This window comes from Carcharodon carcharias, chromosome 3 (assembly GCF_017639515.1).
Source record: "Carcharodon carcharias isolate sCarCar2 chromosome 3, sCarCar2.pri, whole genome shotgun sequence".
In the NCBI taxonomy this organism is placed as follows: Eukaryota; Metazoa; Chordata; class Chondrichthyes; order Lamniformes; family Lamnidae; genus Carcharodon; species Carcharodon carcharias.
In genome coordinates, this window is record NC_054469.1 from 76360119 (window position 1) to 76379025 (window position 18907).

Consider the following 18907-nt stretch of genomic DNA (forward strand, 5'->3'; position numbering starts at 1 on the left):
TTCACTCTCTTCTTGCTCTTCCTTTACTGACTGGAAGAGTACAGAGAAAGAAAGAACTATGTGCTAACCCCATCAGCAGGTTCTCTGTTAGAGAAATTGTGGGGTGAGGGCGAAATGGGATGTGATAAGGAGAATTAGGTATGTGGATACTTTCATCTCCAAATGCTTGAGCACCACTGGCGTTCATAGCCTTGGCAATGTCTCTTCCCATCATTTCCTCCGTGGGGCTTAGAACATGCAGGCCCACCTCTCCCTCTCTAGTTAGTTCCTGTTGTCTCCGGTTGTGCACCAAATTGACTTGAGTTGGTCCAAGTCGAGTGGAATGCCTGACATGGCGGCTGTGGTGATTGGCGGTGCATCCCACAAGGCGTCGAAGCAGTCGCTGACTAAAGTCACCAAGAAGCCGCCTAAGAAACGGAGAAAATCTTCCAAGCAGAGCTATTCCACTTACATGTACAAGGTCCTGACCCAGGTCCACCCTTCCACCAGGATCTCGTCCAAGGCCAGGAGTGTTATGAATTCCTTCGTTGTCAACATTTTTGAGCGCATCACCTCCGAAGCTTCGCACCTCATTCAATACAACAAGCGCCACACCATCTTGGCCAGGGAGATCCAGACCTCATGCAGCCAGGAGAACTGGCCAAACACACCATCTCCGAAGGCACAAAAGCAGCCACCAAATACACCAACTCCAGTTGGATCGATCATTCTAAAGATTATAAAAAAAGCACGAGAAAAGTACTTCGCCTGCAAGTGAAGAGAAAGTGTGTCACTCAGCGTTATGTATTCAGCGTAGACGATGTGGCTGTCATGGTTGAATAGCTGGCAGTGTGTGCAAACTGTGAAATGTGAGTGTGAGTCTTGCAACAGTCCAAGTGTGTGAGGAGAAATAAAGCTATGAATGTTATGTATGAGACCTGATTGATAGAGATTACTGGTAGGTGAGTGATGGTAGGTGATTTGATCGGTGTGTGAGACTAGTGATGCAGTTGGTAGGATCTGGCATGTGAAGATGCATTCACTGACCTTGACTATTTGGGTAAAGTCTATCAACTTCCCCCTGCATTGCATCCTGGAATACTTTTGGCATTCACCTCTTCTGCTACTCTTGCAACTGTCTTTTGAACTTGTGCCTGGAGGACCTCCAGCTTCCCTGATTTTGTGAAATATCTCTCCTCTCTTCCAGCTCTCCCACCATGACCTCCAGCACAGTGTCTGAAGCTTAGTACCTGCTCTCTCCCATGGTCAGCCATTGCTAATAAGCAAGCACGTTATTTGCAACGATCTCAGCACCTTAAAAAAGAGCAGGTTAACACTAAGTAGTGCAGGCTAACTTTAAGTAGTGGTAGGAATTATCCGTATTTTTCTCCAGCTGATGTATGCAACCAATGAGAAGCTTACAGCTAATGTTGGCTGCATGTAGAAATTATTATAATGAACAAGCAGCACAAAGTTGGTGTCCTGTCTGCATTCCACTGAATGGGCACCAGTTCGTCACACACGACTGCACCCATTTACAGGGGCCAGCCAATTAACAGCTCCCATGTTTAATATATTCATTGAACCACAGTTCCTGATCACTGTAAATGAAAAACTTCAAAAACCAATAACTTTTTATGAGGGAAGGCAGTGTTAGTTCCATACAACATTCTATTGGCCAAATCTCAACTGTACATTTCAAAAAAAGCTTTTATAACAGAATGCGTAGCTGACTATTGTGATCAGTCTAATTATGTAGCTGCCTGCAAAACCTCTTAAACTATCGATCCACTTTATACTCAGACTTTTCCTGCACAAGTGTTTTTTGACACATACGCCATGTTTCAAGTGAACACAATGCATAAGATATTAATTCCAGAAATAGTATGATTGATTTGTAAATGGAGTGCACTTCTCTGAATTCCATTTTCACATCCCCTAACAACCAAATGTATAATGGATGTTTTTAACCCAATCTTCACAAAGTATTCCCATTAACACAAAGAAAGCGGTTTCTCTAATAGCCTATGCAACTGACTTCACTTGTTTTTTTTTAAATGGTTGCTCTTCTAATTCAGATTAAATCTGACTCATTAATGTATTTTGGAGAGTGGTTGTAAAAGGCCAGTGTAGCTAAATGGGAGGGATTGCCAGAGCTGGTTTATCTGTGCAACATGTCAAATATAGATGCAAGCCATGGACAAAATAATTAACAGAGGGAAAATATATTGTAGTGTAAATAATTGATCATTTCTTTTCACTGCTGCATTGCAATCAGCCAGCCTACTGTAACCTTTCAATTAAGCACTTACTGAAAAGTCTGTTGCTGTATTTTTAAACCAATGCCTTTAAGCTAAAGTAATAAAAAGACACCATTTGTGGAGAATTAGAACCATAGAATCATAGAAAAGTTACAGTGCAGAAAGAGGCCATTCAGCCCATTGTTTCTGCACCGGCCAAAAAGAGAAAAAAGAAACTAGCCGTTCATTTTAATTCCACTTTCCAGCACCTGGTCTAGAAGGTTACAGCACTTCAGGTGCAGATCCAGGTATCTTATAAATGAGTTGAGCGTTTCAGCCTCAACCACCAACTTAGACAGCGAATTCCAAACATCCACCACCCTCTGGGTGAAAAAGTTTTTGCACATGTCCTCTCTAATCCTTCTACCAATCACCTTAAATCTATGCCCCCTGATAATTGACCCCTCAGCTAGGGGAAGCAATTGTTTCCTGTCTACCCTATCTAGATCCCCCATAATCTTGTGCACCTCGATTAGGTCACCCCTTAGTCTTCTCTGCTCTGAGGAAAACAACCCTAGCCCATCCAACCTTTCCTCATAGCTGCAATTTTCAAGCACTAGGAACATTCTTGTAAATCTGCTCTATACTCTCTTCAGAGTAATTATGTCCTTCCTGTAATGTGGTGACCAGAACTGTACACAAAATTCCAGCTGTGGCCTAACCAGTGTTTATACAGTTCCATCATTATACCCCTGCTTTTGTATTCAATACCTCGCCCAATAAAGGAAAGCATTCCATATGCTTTCTTTACTATCTTATTGAGCTGTCCTGCCACCTTCAAGGACCTGTGGACATGCACCCCAAGGTCTCTCACTTCCTCAACCCCTCTCAATAACTTCCCATTTATTGAGTATTTCCTTGCTTTGTTTGCCCTCCCCAAATACATTACCTCACACTTTTCCATTTTTAAGTCCACTTGCCACTTCTCCGCCCACTCAACCAAACCATTGATATCGCCTGAAGTCAACAGCTATCCTCTTCACTATCAAGGCTAATTTTTGTGTCATCTGTAAATTTCCCAATCATGCCTCCCACATTTAAGTCTAAATCATTAGTATATACAACAAACAGCAAAGGGCCCAAAACAGAGCCCTGTGGATAATGGTACAATGTTCACAGGCCTCCAATCCTCTGGGACCTCGCCTGAATCTAGTGAGGGTTGGAAAATGATCCTTCCCAGTCTGGGGATACAATCCACCAAGCCCTGGTGATTTATCCACCTTCAAGGATGCCAGTCCCTCCAATATTTCATCTCTCACTATGCTTATTGTATCTAATATTTCACACTCCTCCTCTTTAACTAGAATAGGCTTCATCCCTCTCCTTAGTGAAGACAGAGACAAAGTACTCATTGAGAACCCTGCCCACATCTTCTGCATCAATCCACAAGTTACCATATACATCCCTGTTAGGCCCTACATTTTCCTTAGTTACTCTCTTGCTCTTAATGTACTGGTAAAACATCTTAGGATTTTCCTTGATTTTACCTGCCAATATTTTTTCGTATCCTCTATTTGCTTTCCTAATTTCCATTTTCACTTCACCCCTATACTTTCTACACTCCTCTAGATTTTCTCCAGTATTAAGTCTTTTATGGCTGTCGTAAGCTTTCTTTTTCTGCTTTATCTTGGCCGGTATTCTTCTGGATAACCAGGGGCTCTAGACTTAGCAGTACCACCCTTTTTCTTTGTGGGGACATTTCTACACTGTGCCTGTCGAATCTCGCCTTTGAATGCCTCCCACTGATTTGACAGTCTTTCCTTCTAATAGCTGTATCCAGTCCACTCTCACCAGTTCACCTCTCAGCTTTGTAAAATTTGTCTTCCCCCAATGTAGAGCTTCTGTGACACTTTAGAAACCAGTCCAGAACACTATTCACCTTCAGTACCAGTATAAATCTCAATGGATTCGGGCAATCAGGGATGACAACCAAATGCTGGCCTTGCCAATGATGCTCACAACCTGTGAAAGAATTAAAAGATAGCATAATGTGTCTATCATGTTTGAATAGCTGGCAATGTGTGCAAGCTGTGAAATGTGAGTGTAGGTCCTGTAACAGTGTTGTGTGTGAGGAGAAGTAAAGCTATGAATGCTAGGTATGAGTCCTGATTCATAGAGATTTTTTGTAGGTGAGTGATGGGAGTGTGGTGATTTGAGCTGTGTTGAGGCTAGTGATGCAGTTGGTAGGATCTGGCATTTGAAGATGCATTCACTGACCTTGACTACTTCGGTGAAGTCTTTCAACTTTCCCCTGCACTGAATCCTTGTTCTTGGAGCTATGCTCCTGGCATTCACCTCTGCTACTCTTGCAATGCCTTCTGAGCCTGTGATGGAGGACCTCCAGCTCTCCTGATTATACAACATACCTCTCCTCTCTTCCAGCTCTCCCACCATGATCTGCAGCATAGTGTTTGAAGCTCTTGGTGCCTGCTCTCTCCCATGGTCAGCCATTGCTCATTAGTACATTATTTCCAATGATCTCAGCACCTTTAAGAACAGCAGGTTAACAATAAGTAGTACAGGCTAACTTTAAGTAGTGGTAGGAAGTGTCCATATTTTTCTCCAGCTGATGTATGCAGCCAATGAACAGCTTACAGCTAAGGCTGGTTGCATGTAAAAATTATTATAATGAACAAGCAGCACAAAGTTGGTGTCCTGTCTGCATCCCAATGAATGGTTGCAGGTTCATCACACATGACTGTACCCGTTTACAGGAGCTAACCAGTTTAATATCTTACCATTCTTACATTATAATAGGCAATTACATTTCAAAAGTACTTAACTGGTTATATAAAACGATTTGAGACATCTTAGGGTCATGAAAGGCACGACAAGCCTTTCTTTTTCACTTTCAAATCACCAGGCCTGTAAAATCCAGTCCAACTCAGAAGATTGAGAAATCTTAAGCAGTGAAGCACTGGAGGTTGAAGGGTGGGGCCTGGGGGCTGTGGGGACAACGGGAGTAATCAGCCAGCCAATATCAGCAATGCAAGCAGCCATTTTACACAGGGAGTGAAGGGGAGGGGCCAGTCATTCAGTAAGCTCTGACAACATGTGCATTGTAACAGATTATCTTTTAAATTATACAAAATTAATTTATAATTCAAGCCAGTAGTTTAGCTAGGGGGGAGTGTTTTTATGTGAATTTAACTACACAAGATTAATTTTGAATTTTGCAATGGTGGTCGATGGATCAGGGTTTTGCGTTGTAATTGTTTATAAATGGCCCATGGGGTTCCACAACTTGAATGTATGTGGTCCATGACTACTAAAAACGACATTCTAGGATTTTTTTTCCAGTATTTTGCCTTTGATTGCTTCCCTGTGGATAAAACAAAAATATAGAACTTATGTGTTAAATATTGCATCATCTTATTGGCTATCTGATGTTTTTCAGATCTTTTTATTTATTTCACATTTTGGGAATTTTATCCTCTTAATTTGCAAGTAATGCTAATTCAAGATGCAATTTGTGGGTCTTAAGTCAGTATCTTCATTGTGTAATTCAGCAATTGTTTCACATGCTAGTAATAAGAATTGGAGTTGCAGCAAAGGAAAGGAATACATCTTTTTTTAATTATCCATTTTCTAATTGAGCTTAACCTTTAGTATATTGAATATGATCAGATTATTAGTATATCTTAACATTTTTGCAAGTTCATTTTGTTTAGGGCTTTATTTATCAACCTGCTTCAACCCACCTAGCTTCCACTGATGCCCAGAATGCTTGCACAGGTCATCAGCACTAACCTTGATTTATCCAATGCTCTCCTTAATGAGCTCATGGCCACTATCATCCATAAAGCCCAGGTTATAGTGAACTCTATGAAGAGAAGCAGAGTTAATGGGCAAAATCTTGTGCCCTCCCCTGTGTTGAGGGACATTTAATGTGGCAGGTGGGGATCTTGCTTTCACCCTGATTAAAGCTGTGGCACCAAGGCCCATGGATGGCCTTCCCATCCCAACATCAGTTGAGGCCTTTAAGTGGGCAATCCCATGTGGGGATCACAACAAACCAATGTTGACATATTTGCTTGTGGGCTTCTGAGGGTGGGGCCTCATTCAAAGGCACTTAGTGTCTGATCAAGGGTCTGGCATCATTTCATGTTGGACTAGAAATCATCTCTCTCCCACATACAGCTGTGGTAGCTCGCAAAGTCAAGCAGCCTTTTCTTGCTGCTGACCACACAAAACCCCTGCCTTCTCCATGTGATACTCATTGGGCAGAATTTTATGTCCTGCGGGCGGGCGCGCGCCCAACACAATCGGGCATAAAATTGCACACGATGACGTCGAGCATGCATCCTGACCTCACCGCGCACTTGCGCGATATTTCACTTGGCAGGCGCACACGAGCACTGCAGCAGCGCCCGCCATTAATTAAGTAGCCATTTGAGGCTCTTAAGATTCCAAATGACTGCGATTTTTCCTTGCCCGTGTGATTTCCATCTTGTCGCATGGACAAAAAGGGCAGGCGGCCAGCCAACATTTTCACAAATCTCATCCAAGGTGGGGTCTCAAAAGGGTCAGCAGCATTGCCAGTGTGAGTAGTGAACAGTTTTGGACATGGAGTTTTGTTGCTGTTTGCCTATTGGTACTTGGGAGCCTCATTGTGTTCGGGGCTTCATTCTTAGCATTTCCAGGCTTCATTTCAGGACTCATTGACATCTCCAAGGCCCTCGGAGGATTCAGACCGTGTGGACCCTTCCAGGTATCAGTCAGCTATCCCTTACCAGGTAATGGGGATTGTGGTCTCCACTGGAGGCACCTCCTCTGAGGGGGAAGAAAGAGGCAGAAGGAAGAGCAGGCCAGGTGTCCCAACACAGCTTCCAGGGGAGCAATGCAGCTACCTCAATGTGTCTGGCATGCAATGCCAAAGGAGACTCTGCCTCTCAGGGGACAGTGTGACTTCTATTTGCTAGATGATTGGGCCTGAGATCAGCTTTGACTATGTTCCAATGCTCCTTCAGCTAAAGATCAGCTTCAAACGCATGCCAGTGGTGCTGAAGGACACAGTGGCCCTCAACTTCTATGCCTCTGGTTCTTTCCAAGGCTCAGTGGGGAATCTGTGCATTGTCTCCCAATCAGCTGTCTACAGTTGCGTCAAGCTGGTGACAGAAGCTCTGTTCAGGTGTGCATTGACTTTCATCTATTTCTGCACGGACAAGGCCTGCCAGGCTGAGCGAGCCAGAGGCTTTGCAGCAATTGCTGGCTTCCCCCGCATCCAGGGTGCAATAGACTGCACACATGTGGCCATCAAGGTGCCAGCAGGTCAGTTGCCTTCGTCAACAGGAAGGGCTTCCACTCCATGAACGTGCAGATAGTGTGTGATCACAGGATGCAAATTCTACAAGTCTGTGCAAGGTACCCTGACAGTCCCATGATGCTTACATCCTGAGGCTCTTCAGTGCTCCAACTGGATGGATGGCTGCTGGGTGACAGGACTATCCCTTGAAAAGGTGGCTCATGACACCATTCCACCACCCAAGAACAGAGGCAGCGAAGCATTACAATACGAGTCATGCCTCCACAAGGGTGGTGGTAGAGAGGACCATAGGTCTTCTCAAGATACACTTCCGATGCCTGGACCATTCAGGGGGCACTACAATACCCCCCAGAGAGGGTGTCACTGATTGTGGTTGCATGCTGCATTCTCCACAATCTGGCACAGGCAAAGGGGGACCCACTGGAGGATGAGGATCCTCCACAGGCCACAAGCCAGCTCCACAGGCTACAGATGATGAGTACAATAGTGAAACCAAAGAGGTGCATGGTAAGGAGAATGCTGAGGGCGTGGAGCCAGATCTCGGTAACCTGCAGAGAGTGCCCTGAGAGGAGCAGGCAGAGACGACAAACAACTTGTGTGTCAATGTGAGGTCGCTCTGGACCTCCCTGCTCACCATTGATGGACGGGCACCGAGCTGGGATACTGGGTGCCTCATCCATCTCCTGCACTGGCACTGACCACCTGAGCTCAGTGCCTGTGTGAGGGCTTGCATGTCCAAGCACAATCCCAGAAATTCCTCATTCTGTCCCTGGAGCTGCCTCTCCATGAGCGTCACCACTCTCTCAGTGGAGGAGGCAGTGCGCTCGTCCATGACGGTCACACAGTGCTCATGCTCCACATGGACTCCTCCACAACAGAGGCCATGGCACGTATAACCTCATGGATCTCCGCCTGATTCTCCTGCACATCTCACTGGACATCCAGCATCTGCCGCCTTATGGATGACTCCAGAGGCTCATCATCTGCCTTTGACTGAGCATCATTCTGGTCCCCAGCAGTCCTCTAACTGCTGGCACCCTGGGAACTCTCTGCCACTGCCTGCACCTCAACAATTGTGAAGTGCCCACACCAATGTGCACCAAGGTACTAGCAACTGCTCTGATGCGGAGCATTGATGAATCCACTCTGCACCTGCAACACTTTTGCAGCCTGGCCAACCCCAGGTGAGGAATACCTCACAGGGAACTTCCAAGTCATGACCCTTGAACTGCAAGGCACTCAGTCCAAGCAGCCAGGGCTCACCCCCTTGGCCAACTTCAGCGGGATTGACAGTTGGCACTCAGACTCTAGCACCCTTGAGATCCATGGGTGTCAGCCTGACCTTAACACATCTGCACTCTGACCCATGCCAACATGGTACTCACCCTTCCTGAGCGCAGCAGGTTATTAAAGCACTTCTGGCACTGCACCCAGGAGTGCTGCACCACGTCATGGCAGCTCACCATTGCTGCCACCTCCTCCCATATCCTCTTGGTGAGGTACGGTGGCCTCCTCCTCCCATCCCTGGGGACATTGGCCCTCTTGGCAGCAATGTCCACCAGGAGGACAGCGAGGCCCTCAACACAAAAATGGGGGCCGAGTGTCCACCTGGCCTGCCCTCCCACCTGGCATGTTCTGCCCCACTTGGGTCCACAGCGAAAGTTCAGGTGACGTCCTCCATTACAGCATTCCAGGGGCTGCCTGGGCTGCTTTTAAAGTGGCCACCAGGTCACCATTGAACCCGCGGCAGACAGGCCCCCACCTCTGGTCAGCTCTTCACAGCCAGTGTGAAGCCGCGTTTCATGCTGAATGGGCCTTAATTGGCCCGCCAGTATGAAATCACAGTCGGCGCCCAATTTTGGACAGCGGTCTGTTTCATGGTCACTCCTAAGACCGCCCGCCATGCCTGTCCAGCGACCGGAACATCCTGTCCATTGATTTGTAAGGAAGCCTGTAACCTGATCTTCTTCTGACTCTCTTCCCCATAGCAATGTGAAACCTTCTATCCAGGTAGGAATGCTAATTAGTTATCTTTGCTCCCAATTCTTTTTCATCTTAGAGATAAATACAGTTTACAGTGCAACTGTTTACAATCCGATACCAAAATACCTTTCTGGGACTTTGGGAGACACAGAGACTACTCACAGTAAACTCAGATTGCTGCCATTTTCTCCAACTGTAAATACCTTGTAACTCCTTCATTGTAAAACAATCTGAAGATTCCTTTGATCTCTAATAATCAAACCACCCGGGCTTACTGTCAGGCAGACTTCAGAATGGGTCACATGACCCCTTCATTTACCTTAAATTTAAATCTACAGATAATATTTTTATCAACCTCATAATTCTAACATCTGACCTCTTCCTTCAGTCTGAAAAAAAACGTTCATCACTACTCTCTCCTGTCATTCTGCCAATACTGTGTCCATGCTGCCACATTCGCTTTCGTTCAATGGGCTCTAACTCTGTTGACAAGCTTGTTATGTGGCACTTTAATAAATGCCTTTTGGAGGTCCATGTACACTACATCAACCACATTACCATCATCAACCCTCTATGTTGCCTTATTAAAAAACTCAAGCAAGTTAATTAAACAAGAACATTAACAAATCCGTGTTGGCTTTCCTTCACTAATTCACATATGTCTAAGAGACAATTAATTTCATGGTCCCAGCACAACAACATCAACTAGTACTTATATAGGGCTTTGAAAATAATGAAATGTTCTGAGGCAATTTCCAGGAGCATTATAAATCAAGATATAATATCAAGTCACATAATGAGGTATTAGGTCAGATGACCAAACACTTGGTCAAAAAATTATGCTTTAAGAAGAGTCTTAAAGGATGAAAGTGAAGTAGAGAGGCAGAGAGGTGCAGGGAGGGAATTCCAGAGCTTGGGGTATAGGCAACTGGAAGCACGGTCACCAATGGTGGGGCAATTATAATTGGGAATGCACAAGAGTCCAGAATTAGATGAGTGCAGAGGGTTGAGAAATGCCCTGGAGGGATTTGAAAACAAAGGTGAGAATTTTAAAATCAAGACATTGCTAGATTGGAGACCAATGGAGGTCAGTGAGCCTAGCTGTGATAAAGGAACAGGACTTGCTATGAGTTAAGACAAATAGTTAAGCAAAGGTTAAGCATTTCATTACTATTTGTTAACTTGCATGAATCTCTGTAATGTTGAGTTGGTTGGGCAAACTTACTAAGTTCTTAGTTTATATGAGATGAAGGAATAAACTACATGTCATGGATTGGGTGTTAAATGTGACATTGCCCAAAATGATTAACCAAATTAGTGGCTGCACAAAAGAGAATCCTGCCAATATATTAAAGAAATGAATGTGCTTCTCAGAATGACTTAACCTTGGGACGTGGGCAATTCTGGAAAACCTACATTTATTGCCCATCCTGAATTAATCGAGAAATATCGCTGGGCCTTTTCCCTGTAGTCCTACATTTTGTGTGATGGTAGTGCTTCCATGGCAGTGTTATGTAGGGAATTCCAGGGTTTTGACTCAGCAATGGAGAAATAGCAATATATGTACAAAGCAAGATGGAGGTGTTAGCATTCCCACATGAATTCTCTTTTCTTTATTGGTGTCAGAGGTCAGGAAGTTGGGAGCTGCTGTTGATTAACTTCAAATGGTTGTTATTGTGTGTCCTGTCTACACTACAGCTACAATGTGCCAGTGGTGATAGGGTGAATATTGAGGTTAAAAAGAGTTGATGCTTTAAAAAAAAAAAGGCCTTGCATTTATTTAACATTATAAAATTCCCAAATCTAAGAACTGTAAAGAAAATATCATTTTAGGATACTGTGAAGAAGGCTTATGGGGGCTATGTGTATGTTTGTGTGTGCGTGTGACTAATTTAATTAAACTGAAGACAGTCAGGCTGCAAGGTTTAAATCATCATAGTGTTAGGCGTAAAAGCAGATATTTTGAAATGGAGATGAATTAGCTAAGAATAGATACAAGTAAATACAACATGAATAGGAATTTGCATTAGGAGATAAATGAGGAATTGAATTTTTAACTGTTGAATTTCAAAGGGAAATGAAAGGAAGTTATACAACAGGCAAATATCATAAATCAATAAAGCAAAGTTATTAAGTTTATTTTTTCTAAAAGTAGTGGTCATAAAAATGGTATGAAAGATTTTTATAATCTTGGAAAGGTAACTGCCAAAAAAAAATTAAGAATAATGGGTTTAAAAATGAAAGAGACAAAACATATTTAAAGAAAGATTGAAAGGTGTATGGATGGTGTGGCCATGTGATATCTTGAAGATAGTGCTGTATGAGGACAGATTCGGGAAGTAAGCAGCCTCTAGCCACCCCAGAGAAGTGTTTGTTTGTTCCAGAAAGCCATGTTTGGGTACAAGCCTTGGATTTCCATTGTTGAGTGAAAAGGAGAGAGAAGCCTGTAAAATACTCCTCCTATAGCAACAGTGGGTGCCTTGCGGTAATATCACTGGATTTTTTATAGATTAAGAATCTATAGAGACTGTTATCTGAAAAAAGGGTGTTTATTTGTGAATCTAGCTAAGCAGAAACATTTTGGGAAATGTAATGAAACTAAATTTAACTGTGTAACTGTAATCTTGCTTGTTAAGTTTTTCTTTTCTTTTGTTAATAACTTGTTTAATTTAATATTTAAAATCCCCAAAAGTGGTAGTGGAGTCTTCACTTCTGACTTCAGTACACATATCTTCTCATAATAAAAATATAAATTGCAGATGATTGTGATAGTTTGACCAAGTTTGCCTTTAGGATTCGGTCAGCCCAGCAATTACCACCTGCTGTATCATAACAGAACATCCATCATTGTTATTGCTTCAAGTGAATTTGGCACAAAAACAAAAATACCTGGAAAAATTCAGCAAGTCTGACAGCATCTGTGGAGAGGAATACAGTTGACATTTCAAGTCCAAATGACTCTTTATCAGAACTAAGGATTCCAATTTCTGCCAAATTCTGAGCAATATTGTGTAGTGTTCCAACTCCTGCTGGAACAGAAATGGACACTTTTTGATAAGATTTTATTTTTTAAGCTCTAATTTATCTGATGAATGTTCAGTTCCTTTTACTTCATAACTCAGGTGCATGGAGGGTAATGGCAGAAGTAGGACTCTGTTGCCATCAATTCTACAAAGATAAGAATCAATTGTACAAAGCAAGGAAGAGGAGGCAGTAACCACTACCCAAAGAGTGGGGGAAAAGAGGACCAGGAGGCAGTAATCACCACTCAGAAGAGAGGGGGAAAGAGGACATGGAGGCAGTAACTACAACCTAGAAGAGTGGGCAAAAGGAGGACCCACAGGCAGTAACCACCAGCTAGAAGAATGGATGGAAGGAGGACCTGGAGGCAGTCAGCAGTACCCGGAAGATTGGGTGAAAATAAGGCACCAATGCAGTCAGCAGCACCTAGAAGAGCTATCCAATCCAATTCAATCTATGGCTCCAGAGTGGAACAGCCATATTTTGAGAGAAATCAAAGTGTGGTATCACAGGAAAACAGATAAGTGATTGGCTAATGAATATTTTGTTTGTTTATCTTCAAAACTTGTGTAATTATCCCTCATTCCAGGGGAGGCAGTGGCGTAGTGGTATTGTCACTCACTGGTATTCCAGAGACCCAGCGTGATACTCTGGGGTTCAAATCCCACCATACAGATGGTGAAATTTGAATTCAATAAAAATCTGGAATTAAATTCTGATGATTGTCGTAAAAACGCATCTGGTTCAATAATGTCCTTTAGGGAAGGAAATCTGATGTCCCTACCTGGTATGGCCTACATGTGACTTCAGATTCACAGCAATGTGGTTGACTCTTAAACGCCCTCTGAAAAGGGCAATTAGGGATGGGCAAGAAATGCTGGCTTAGCCAGCGATGCCCACATTGCATGAACGAATAAAAAAATTATTAGTCATTGTTAAGTTTTATTTGATGTAGCAAGAGTTACAGGCAGTAGTAAGGGTTATTGGAAGTAGAAGTGCTTATTGATAATAAATTAACACATCATAAAGATGGCAGGGCAGGTGATGTGTTGCGACTACAGAATGTGGGATTTCCTAAACACCGTGATGATTCAGGGGAAACATGTCTGCTGTCAGTATCTGCCACTTGAGAAGCTTCATCTCAGCCTCATTGATCTGAAAGCTGAGCTGCAGACACTGTGATGCATTAGGGCGGAGGAAAGTTATCTGGATGCTTTACACCAGGAGGCAGTGACACTCCTTAGGAAATGGTCTTCTGACTTGGTCAGGGACAGGAGGATGTGACTGTGAGTGAGGCAGGTATGGGCACCCAGAATGTAGAAGTGGAGGAACTTCAGCCTTTGCAATTGTCCAACAGGTTCGAGGTTCTTGCAGCTGTGTGGATGTAGGTGGCAGCTGCAGGTGGATGAGCAAACTGACCATGCATCATGGTACAGGAAGCCATTCAAGTGGGGGTGTTAATAAGAACATGGTGGTAGTTGTGGACAGTATAGTTAGGGGGGATAGATGCAGTTCTCTGTAGCAAAGAACAGGAGTCCAGACAGTTATGTTTCCTGCCCAGTGCCAGAGATTAAAGAATGAAATTTATGGCTCAAAGATTGGTGTTGGAGAAATGGTTTTCAATTCATGGGGCACTGGCACCAATACTGGGGAATATGGGAGTTGCACCATTGGGCCAGTCTTTACCTGAACCATGCTGGGACGTGTGTTCTTGTGAGTCAAGTAACTAGGGTAGTAGAGAGGGCTTAAAACTAAATAGTGGGTCAAAGGGTCAAGTTTGAGAAGATCTGATAAATTAACAGAGAAGCCAGGCAAAAGAACAAGGTAGGAAAAACGGAAATGATGATCAGAGCATGACTGGAAGAGACAGAGTGTACAAACCTAAGAGTGCAAGAGTAAATAAGGCTGGAGGTTACAAAGAAGTAAAAAGACAGAACTAAAGTCTCTGTATCTGAATGCACTAGAATGCATAACAAAACAGTTGAATTGACAACACAAATAGAAATAAATATGTATGATCTGATAGCCATTAGAGGCATGACTGCAGGATGACAAAAACTGGGCCTGAATATCGAAGGATACATGTGTTATGGCACAGCAGATGGTAAATGCTGAGCTGTTCAAATCCCAAAGGGAAACTTGAAACAGCTGCTGCCACAGCTGTTTGCAATCTGTTCTTTATTTCGAGTTATAAGACCACCAAGTCTTAGAGGCTTTTTTTAAACAAAACTAAATTAAACATTTATTAATAGAAGAAAAGATGTTAAGCACATACATAGGTCTACACATTACTACCATGATAACTCCTAGTTTCCCTAATTAGTCTGACTCCCAGTTACACCTCTGTTAAGGCAAGAGTAAAACAAGATAGATTTCAACAGACCCAGGCAGAGCACACGATACCATGGACAGTGATATTCAAAGTGATTTCTCTTAGCTTCGAATCTTGTAGACAGCAGCTTGATACATGGAAGCTGGAGGCTTTTCACACTTGTTAGATCTTAGAATTCCTTCTTTCCTTACACAAAACCTCATATCCTTTATACCTGTTTCTTCCTTTTTAATGTGAATTCCATTATCACAATATGTCTTTGCAACTTTACTTTTTCCATAATATAAATCTTCCATAGTACTCATATTATCAGTAATCTTTGGGAAAAACAAACACACTGTTTGGCTTAGCCTCTGTTGGCTAGGTGTAACACCTTACCATCTCTTTGAAATTCACGACTCTGGTTAAAACCCAGCCACGCTTACATATTTCATAGAATCACAGAGTGCAGAAGAGGCCCTTTGGCCCATCGAGTCAGCACCGACACGTGAGAAACACCTGACCTACCTACCTAATCCCATTTACCAGCACTTGGCCCATAGCCTTGAATGTTATGATGTGCCAAGTGCTAATCCAGGTACTTTTTAAAGCATGTGAGGCAACCCACCTCCACCACACTCCCAGGCAGTGCATTCCAGACCATCACCGCCCTCTGGGTAAAAAAGTTTTTCCTCACATCCCCCCTAAACCTCCTGCCCCTCACCTTGAACTTGTGTCCCCACGTGACTGGCCCTTCAACTAAGGGGAACAGCTGCTCACTATCCACCCTGTCCATGCCCTTCATAACCTTGTACACCTTGATCAGGTTGCCCCTCAGTCCTCTTTGCTCCAACGAAAACAACCCAAGTCTATCCAAAACAAAAACAGAATTACCTGGAAAAACTCAGCAGGTCTGGCAGCATCGGCGGAGAAGAAAAGAGTTGACGTTTCGAGTCCTCATGACCCTTCGACAGAACTTCGACAGTTCTGTCGAAGGGTCATGAGGACTCGAAACGTCAACTCTTTTCTTCTCCGCCGATGCTGCCAGACCTGCTGAGTTTTTCCAGGTAATTCTGTTTTTGTTTTGGATTTCCAGCATCCGCAGTTTTTTTGTTTTTATTTCCAAGTCTATCCAATCTCTCTTCATAACTTAAATGTTTCATCCCAGGCAACATTCTGGTGAATCTCCTCTGTACCCCCTCCACTGCAATCACATCCTTCCTATAATGTGGCGACCAGAACTGCACACAGTACTCCAGCTGTGGCCTCACCAAGATTCTACATAATTCCAACATGATCTCCCTACTTTTGTAATTTATGCCTCGATTGATAAAGGCAAGTGTCTCATATGCCTTTTTCATCACCCCACTAATATGCCCCTCTGCCTTCAGTGATCTATGGACACACACGCCAAGGACCCTTTGTTCCTCAGAACTTCCTAGTGTTCCTCGTCAAAATACTCTTTCCAAAGTGTACCACCTCACACTTTTCAGGGTTAAATTCCATCTGCCACTTATCTGCCCATTTGACCATCCCGTCTATATCTTCCTGTAGCCCAAGACAGTCAACCTCACTGTTAACCACCCGACCAATCATTGTGTCCTCTGCAAACTTACTAATCCTACCCCACCCCCCCAGTCAGCTTTTTAGTATTTAGCATTTCAAACCTAGCTTCTCTTTTGATAACTCAAAATCTCCAGACTGGCTGCCTGAGATCCAATTAAAACCTCCACACATACAACCTCACACAGCGAAACTAATCCAAACCCTACTATTAACCTACCTTTACAATAAATCACAATAATATTATGAGAATTATTATATTTTCATGACATATGACATTTAGGAAGGAAAGGAAGCTAGGGAAAGGTGGAGGGGTAGCTTTGTTAATGAAAGATGACATTGGTACAATAGAGAGAGATGACCTTAGTTCTGGAGATCAAGCTATCGAGTCGGTTTGGGTGGAGATGAGAAATGGTAAGGAAAGAAGTCACTTGTGGGAGTGGTTTATAGGCTCCCTAACAGTAACCACGCTGTAGGATGGGGCACACATGAAAAAACAATGGGGGATTGTGAGAAAGGTATGGTGATGATAATGGGAGATTTTAATCTACATATGCATAGGTTGGATAAATCAGATTGGTAAAGGTAGCTTGGATGATGAGTTCATAGAGTGTTTTTGGGACAGTTTCTTAGAGCAGCACATTTTAGCACCAACCAAAGAGCAGGCTATACTAGATCTGGTAATGTGCAATGAGGCAAGATTAATTAATGACTTAATGGTGAAGGTGCTCCTAGGGGCAGTGATCATAATATAATTGAATTTCACATTCAGTTTGAGGAGAGAAGAGTGGATCTAAGACTAGTGTCTTAACCTTAAATAAGGGCAACTGAGCGAGCATGAAGACAGAGCTGGCTAAAGTGAACTTGGAAATTAGGTTAATGGATAGGTCAGTAGAGATGCAGTGGAAGACATTTAAGTAGATATTTCAGAATAGTCAGAAAAGATACATTCCAGTGAGAAAGCAAGATCTCAAAGAGAAGGATACACCATCCATGGCTAACTAAATAACCTAAAGATGTTATCATTTGAAAGAAAAAGCATATAATTCGGCAAAAAAGTGGTAGGTCAGAAGATTGGACAGAATAAAAAGAACAGCAAAGAACGACTAAAAAAATTAATGACAGAGCACAAGAGAAAGCTAGCTAGAAATATAAAATAGATATTAAAAGTTTCTACAGGTATTTAAAAAGGAAAAGAGTAAGAAAAGTGAGTGTCGGTCCTCTAGAAAGTGAGGATGGAGAATTAATAATAGAAAGTAAGGAATTGGCAGATGAATTGAACAGATATTTTGCATCTGTCTTCACTGTAGAGAATACAAATAACATCCCAGAAATAATTGTGAATCAGGAGGTGAAAGGAAAGGAGGAACTTAAAACGATTCCAATCACCAAAGCTGATAAGTTCCCAGAAGCTGACAGACTTCATCCTAGAATGTTGAAAGAAATGACTGCTGTGTTAGCAGATGAATTGGTTTTAATTTTCCAAAATTCCCTGGGCTCTGGAAAGGACCTACCAGACCGGAAAATAGTAAATGTAATTTCTAATCAATAAAGGAAAGAAAGCAGGAAACTACAGGCTAGTTAACTTAACATCTGTCATAGGGAAATTGCTAGAATCTATTATTAAGTATATTGTAGTGGGACACTTAGAAAATCTCAACACAGTCAGGCAGATTGTCAAGATGGTTTTGTGAACGTGAAATCATATTTGACTAATTTATTGGAGTTCTTTGAGGAAGTAACTTGCAACGTGGATAAAGGGAAATCTGTGAACGTGCTGTACTTGATTTCCAAAATGCATTTAACAAGGTATCACATTAAAGGTTACTACGCAAAATAAGAGCTCAGGGTGCAGGCAGTAACATATTAACATGGATAGAGGATTGGTTAGCGAACAGGGAGCAGAGGGTATGGATAAATTGGTCTTTTTCAGGTTGGCAAGATGTGACAAGTTAAGTACCACAGGAATCAATGCTCAGGCCTCAACTACTTACAACTTGCATCAATGATTTGGATGAAAGGACCGAATTTATGGTTGCTAAATTTGCTGATGACACAAAGGTAACTAGGAAGGTAAATTGTGAAGAAGGGATAAAGGGTATACAAAGGGATATAGATAGGTTAGGTGATTAAGCAAAAATCTGGCAGAAGGAGTACATTGTGGGAAAATGTGAACCTTGTCAGGAAGAATAGAAAAGCAGCATATTATTTAAATGGAGAGAGTTTGCAGACTTGAAACCGATAACTCTGTCTTCCTCTCCACAGATGCTGTCAGACCTGCTGAGTTTTTCCAGCAATTTTTGTTTTTGTTTGAGGTACAGAGGGAGCTGGGTGTCCTGGTACATGAATCAGGAAAAGTTAGCATGCAGACACAGCAAGTGATTAGGAAGGCAAATGGAATGTTGTTTATTGCAAAGGGAATGGAATATAAAAGTAGGGATGCTTTGCTACAGTTGTACAGGGTGTTGGTGAGATCACATCTAG

At 42.8% G+C, this 18907-nt stretch overlaps 1 pseudogene; it reads left to right on the forward strand.

Annotated features, from left to right (window-relative positions):
• The first annotated feature begins 331 nt into the window (after positions 1–331).
• LOC121276015 lies at positions 332–822 on the forward strand (annotated as a pseudogene).
• The last annotated feature ends 18085 nt before the right edge of the window (positions 823–18907 follow it).